We start from the raw sequence: 7,124 nt of genomic DNA, 5'->3' as shown, positions 1-7,124 counted from the left end.
TTCTATAAATTCTCCATGCTACAAGTTCAACAAGAAGTAATATATTTATAATAATGATAAGAGAATATAGAATTGAATACGAAAATTCGGAAAATTTGTTTTTACGTGTAGAAGGTAATTTAATTGGAGAATGCTGCTTAACTACTCAGTTGTCTGGACACTCGCGATGCCCGTACCGTACCGTCTTACCAAATACCGGTAGTCGGTTATAGTCGCTTTGCGTCTGACCGTACCGGTAGCCATGCAATCACTCATGAAACAAGAGAGCAATGCTCAAATATATGGACACACAGAACAATTCCCAAAAAATCATATGCGGTGACCAACGACTAACATACCGGCGGTGACTTACCAGTACCTGTATCGGGGTACCGTGACGGTACAGGGACTGTCATAGATATTTTAGGTCCTGTGACAATTGAAACATCAGTTGAAATATCTCGTGATATGAGTCAATTATGTACCGTATTATCGAATCAGGTACCGAACCACAGTCAAACATTTCACATAAAAACGTTACTAAATAACATGCGTCAACTTAACACCAGCCAAATCGAGGTACAATTTTTGGTACAGTGACTGTCATAGCCGTTTAGGGCTGATGGACAATTCGACGACACGGACAACTCACCAGGTTAGGGTGGTGTAGCCAGTCTGCGGACAATTTCATTCAAACCGCTATAAAACAAAAACCAATATATCTAACCCGTTAATTTTTTCACCGTGGGTGCATTGGCGGCATTTATTCTACACGCTAAACCTCGTATTAACTTTCTACGACAAAGGGTTGAAGCTATACAAATCCCCAAAGTACGCACTCGAAAGACGTATTTGCGACCGACGACCAGTGTGCGACCACGGATTTCAAGCCTTGATCATCGTTTATGCTGCGTCGAGACTATCGCATACGCAGCCATACAGCAATCAAACAGACAAAACACGGTGGTGGCAGTCAGTCAGTCAGTCAGTCGTTTATTTTTCACCAAAATGAAACATACACGTAATGCGAACAAAAATTAGAGAAAACATAAATAAAGGCATTTCATGGTGAAGGGTGACGCTAAAAAACCAATGTTGGTTATCTAGCAGCGACACCTGTGATAAATGTCTAACTTTGATACAAGTAGAATAGAATAAATCGAACACATTTAAGCAGTGAAGGAAAGAATGTCCAAGAAAATCCAAAACCGTAACAAAAAAAGAGACTCCAGGCACAACCAGGGTAATCATGGGCAACAGTATAGTAATATAACAGCAGTCCGACCACAGTCAGCGTCGTGAAACCCTACAAGAATATTGCTTTTGAGGCCGCGCGGTATGATAGTGGCCATGTTCGCCGGGATACGTAATTACGGCAGTTAGTTATTAAGAAATATATTTTGAAATATAAGCACATCTTGATGGTTACAATTATCTTAAATATGGGAGCAAGTTCAAGAAAGTATTGGCACTGTGGTATGGTTTCCAGAACTGGAGTCATTGGAAAATTTGAGGAAGGAATTGGTATTGGATGAAAATACAATCCAATTCATGTAAACAGAGAAATGGAAAATTAACAGGTAAATACATCATTCAATTCTATGTTGTGAACTAAGAAATGCAAAAAGTTGAAAATACCAGACAACACAATTAGAATATAAAATATAGAGACACTAGTTTTTAAGAACCAAATAACAAATAATATAAATAAATCAATATTAATTCAGAGAGCAGGATCACTAAATCAAAAAGACCCTTATCATAGAAACCAGAACAAAATATGACCCATGAATTATTCGATTATATCCTTAGGTAGGCATAATCTCACCCTTTAAGGCTTAGTGAGGTAATCAATTACTGGGTACATTTTTGCATATACAGCGAAGGGCAAAACTGTGGGGATTATGGAAGAGAATCACTAAAATCGGATCCTTCACAACAGCCTTGATCCAGGTTCTGGGGGACACTTTTATAGGCTGTGGATCTGAACAAGTATTGAACTAACAATGGCAAGGCAAATGCTGATAGCACATCAAATCAAGGTGCTGGCAGGAGACGGGTAAGAAGAAAGTAAAAATTTTTTATACTTTACTTTGAATGTGGCATAGGTGGAGTCACGCAAACCATTGGGAATACTATTCCAGGTTATAACGCCTTTATATTTCAAGGAGTTCTGAGTTTTGCCCGTTGAAAAGCGGGGTACAAATAAATTGGATCTTGTCGAAGAGCGCGTATTATGTTCATGTGCGTTACTAAGCTTAACAAAGTAATCGTCAAAAGCTGCAGGCAACTGGTGGTTGTGAAATAGATGCATTACTTTAGAGATTTCTAGTTTGTGGATGTCGGATAGTTTTAACACCTTGGTCTTATGGTATAGGGTGTTTATGTTAGAACGAAAAGGCGCCCTAGAGAGAACTCTAACGGCCCTATTCTGGAGAACCTCTAATTTACGCAAATTTGTCTGGGTAGCAGAGCCCCATGCAGCTATGGCATATTGGATGTGTGACTGGAATATGGCAAAATATATACGGTTCGCAGGTTAATATCATGGACGTAATGCCGAAGCTTGCCCAGAATTCCCACAGATCTTGACAGTTTCTTATGGATTTCAGTGATATGAGTGTTCCATTTTAGATGACTGTCAATATGGAGTCCGAGATATTTATGAGAAGGGACAACTTCAAGCGAAATACCATTAATTTTAACTGTAAAGTTGGCAAGTCTAGTGCGAGTTTTGGGACAGAATATCATCACCTTCGATTTATCAACATTCACTGTGAACTTATTACAAATCATCCAATCATGAACTTTGTTTATTTCAGTGTTCACTTTGGTTTGGAGCGAAGTTAAGTCTTTTGCACTGTGAAGCAGGCACGCATCGTCGGCAAAGAGTTTGGTCAGAAAATTTGAACTGTTAGAGAAGTCATTAATTGCGATCAAGAATCCAAGTGGTCCTAGTACACTACCTTGAGGAATTCCGCAATAGATGGGGAACACTGGAGACCTGTGAGAATCCACCTCCACAAATTGTGAACGACCGGACAGGTAATTAAATAATAGATTGCCTGCAGCACCTCGGAAACCATAATGTCTAAGTTTATGGGATAGAATTCTATGATTGACGGTATCAAAAGCTTTCTTCAAATCGAGAAAGATACAACAGACAAATTCTCCTTTGTCCAGTTTATCGAAAATGAAAGAGGTTAAATCAAGAATAGCGTAACTGGTGGAAGTATTAGTTTGAAAGCCAAATTGACATTTGTTAATTAGGTTGAAATTTGTACAAAATTTAAGGATTCTCTTATATAATAATTTTTCTAAAATTATACCTATAGAGGGTAGAATGGAAATGGGCCTGTAATTTGATGGATCATTTTTTTTACCACTTTTAAATATGGGAACCACTCTAGCAATCTTTAAAGAAGAAGGGAAAATGCCTAATGTAAAGGCTGAATTAAAAAAGTGGGTTAGTGTAGGTGATATTATATCGGCAACTGTTCCTAGAAAGTGGGATGGAACACCATCTATACGCAGCCATACAGCAATCAAACAGACAAAACACGGTGGTGGCAAATTGGTTGACAATTGTTGGTCTTGTGACAGCGTGAAAACATTGGCCTTCTGATTGCATTTCTGACCGTCATATATTTCAAGAACACGGTTATTTCGAACAAAACTCGTTAAATTATAAACAAAGCACCACATCACAGCAATCAAACAGACGGAAAAACGGTGGCCGCAAATTGGTTGACAAAGATATTATCGACGTATCGGAAATGCACACCCCCTATTCCCCCTCCTTCAAATGTAGAAACGCGAAACTTTCAAATATGGTTAAAAGAAACACAACTCTATCCACCTGCCAAGTTTCATCTTTTTATTTCTCATATTTGTATGGATTTTCAAGCTTTTGACAGCTACGAGTTAGTTCAGTGTCACCGCGCTGTGTTACGGTACCAGAACTTCTCTATCTTTAGAAGGTCCTGTCTTGTGACAGCGTGAATTGAAATTGCAAGATGGTCCGTTGGACACAAAATGGCGTCCGATATCCGCAGAACGTTTAGTGACGTCATAGCAAACAAAAACAAATCTTACAGAGCTAACAGAAATATTTGAAATAAATAAAAGTAATAGCCTTCTGGAGAAAAATTTCATCTTCAACCACTGAAAATTTCAAAGCAATTAGTCCAGTAATCAAAGAGAAAAGCGACTTTTTAAAAACGTGTCAAAGAACAATAACAAGAACAACAACAACAAGAGAGCTATGCTCAAATATATGGACACGTAGAGTCACATAATTTTGATGACGTCATAGCGAAAAAAAAAGTAATAGCCTTCTGGAGAAAATTTTTATCTTTAACCACTGAAAATTTCAAAGCAATTGGTCCAGTATTCGAAGAGAAAAGCGACTTTTTAAAAACGTGTCAAAGAACAAGAACAACAACAACAACATAATATTGAAACGATCGTTATGTCCACTACGTGTCCAACAACATAATATTGAAACGATCGTTATGTCCACTACGTGTCCAACAACATAATATTGAAACGATCGTTATGTCCACTACGTGTCCAAAAATGGGAGATACGGATAGTCTCGTAGAATATAGACTACTGAAACACTCTCTGCGCCTGCCCCATACCGTACAGCCGTAACGTACCGATCCAGACAAATGATAAATCGCCCGCGCTCAACCATTTATTTCAATTCATACCTCGATCCTAGTAGAATATAGTGAGTCGAGGTATGGATTGAAATAAATGGTTGAGCACGGGCGATTTATCATTTGTCTGGATCGGTACGTTACGGCTGTACGGTATGGGGAAAGCGCAGAGAGTGTTTCAGTAGTCTATATCCTACGAGACTATCCGCATCTCCCATTCTTTCATGAGTGATTGCATGGGTACCGGTACGCTCAGACGGTACCGTACCGGCATCGTACGAGTGTCCAGACAACTGAGCAGTTAAGCAGCATTTTCCAATTAAATTACCTTCTACACGTAAAAACAAATTTTCGTATTCAATTCTATATTCTCTTATCATTATTATAAATATATCGCTTGTGGTTGAACTTGTAGCATGGAGAATTTATAGAACATTTTTATGTTGAATTTATTGAATATTGCTCATGAAAATCAGTAGTGAGTTAGAAACCCAGGAAACACATTTGTGCGTGTAGGATTAAGCCTGACAACGTTGGTCCCAAGCAGCATCAAATTTTCTAAAAACAAAAACGCGTGACAACGATGGGCCACGAGGCGGACCATCGTTGTCAACCTTTTTATTTTATTTTTATCCAATTTTTTTTGTTAATTTTTTTTTTTTTTTTAATTTTTTTTTTTTTTTTTTTTTTTTTCAATTTTTTTTTTTTAATTTTAATTTTTTTTTTCAATTATTTTTATGTTTTTCCACAACTATTTTTTTATTTTCGCTTTTTCTTTTAATTTTTTCATTTTTTTTTCCAAGTTTTACGCGGGACAACGATGGGCCACCATAGGGGTTTCAATTGAATCATATTTTTAGAAGTACCAGTTAGTAATGCTGAAATAATATAAGAGGCACTAATGTATAATTGATATATATACCATAGCGCCAAATGTGCTCCATTTACAGCGCCGATATCAATCTGTAGTTCATCACTCATTCATAAACTCTATTGACTTTGAAGTCGCAAGCTATAAATTGATGGTTTGGTAATTACCAAAATAAGCGAAATACCGGATTTACATAGCATAATAGGCATATATATATATATATATGTACCGATCCGGAGGGTTGATTTTTTTTCAGAAATAGCGGCGAATGATACCAAAGCGAAATAAAAAGCGGTCAATAAAGTGTTCTGTCAAGCAGAGTTGGAGCAATAACATCAATTCAGTTCAATTACAGTTACCATTACAATTACTCCCTTGAATTTTTCAATTACATTACAATTACTCCATGCAAAAAATATCAAATTACAATTACATTCACAATTATAACATTTTGGTTCGTATTCACATTTTCACTTGCTCAAAAATTGTTGGATTGCACTTGATCAAGATTAGGCTGTTTCTGACCCCTATAAATATGGCGAGAACATCTCTTCAAGTGCGTGATCAAGTTTGGCAAAGCCTTGATTGAGGAACTTAAGTTTCTTTTTGCAGTTGTTACAGCATGCCTCGGTGCTGATCAAAGATTTAAAAAAAACTCTGACAATGGCGCAGGAAGTGTTTCGAAACAGTTTTCGAAAGAGTTTGTTTGATGTTCATCCATTTTCAAAATACTAAGATTTAGTCTAATTGAAAGTGTAATTGAGCCACAATTTTAGCAAATTACAAATACAGTTACAATTACACAGAATGAAAATGCCTCCATTACATTACAATTACATGAAAAACTGTAATTAATTACATCAATTACAAATTACAATTGATCCAACTCTGCTGTCAAAAGAAACTGAATTTACATCACCCTGTTCGAAAGCGGTCACACTGGAAGCATGAACATCTGCCGAAAAGGTCTTCTTCGTACCACGATTTATTGTGGCTGGAAGACTAAAAAAGTTTATCAGAAAATTTGCTATAAGCTGTGTTAAATGACACATAGTGCTGCATAAATATCTGTATTTACATTTGTAAAATATAAGTTAAAATTCTCAAGGTAAGTTCATAATTTTATTTATAATTTTACTAAAAATTCTTTCAATTTCTCTCCAAAATCTTACTTCTAGTGAAATTTGTATTTTATTGAAAGGGAAATTCCCAATTTTCAGTACTGCAGTACATAAATTGAAGTAGATTTATCAAAGAGCTACAAAGAGGCGATTCAGTAGTTTCAATTGTGGGAAAACAAGCTCCATCAAGCAGACATATCGTCTTCTTTTTTCAACCTCTATAAAACCTAAATGCATCTTCAGCATCGAGTTTATTCAATGCTTTACGAATAACAAAGAAACAAAATTTGTATGATATTACGTGAAGATAGAGTGAAAATAGTACAGGAAATGAAAAAGTTGCCAACCAAATCTACAAAATCGCTGTTTACGATATTTTTCTCGAGATTGATACAGTTCAAAGATCTTCTTAATCGTTCCCATGTCCTTTTCAAGTTACACATTCATTTCACAACGGTAATGGCATTATTCTAGTGAACAATATAATAT

The 7,124-nt window shown here is 36.4% G+C and overlaps 1 long non-coding RNA gene across 1 annotated transcript; it reads left to right on the top strand.

Annotated features, from left to right (window-relative positions):
- Positions 1 to 959: 959 nt before the first annotated feature.
- On the top strand, positions 960 to 3,138 carry LOC144427310 (uncharacterized). The gene is made up of 3 exons (XR_013477866.1): positions 960 to 1,559; positions 1,861 to 2,038; positions 2,802 to 3,138. It is a non-coding gene; the product is annotated as an uncharacterized LOC144427310 (long non-coding RNA).
- The last annotated feature ends 3,986 nt before the right edge of the window (positions 3,139 to 7,124 follow it).

Source organism: Styela clava, chromosome 9 (genome assembly GCF_964204865.1).
Source record: "Styela clava chromosome 9, kaStyClav1.hap1.2, whole genome shotgun sequence".
NCBI classification, from domain to species: Eukaryota; Metazoa; Chordata; class Ascidiacea; order Stolidobranchia; family Styelidae; genus Styela; species Styela clava.
Note: the sequence above shows the minus strand (reverse complement) of the source record. Positions and strands in the feature narration are given on the sequence as shown.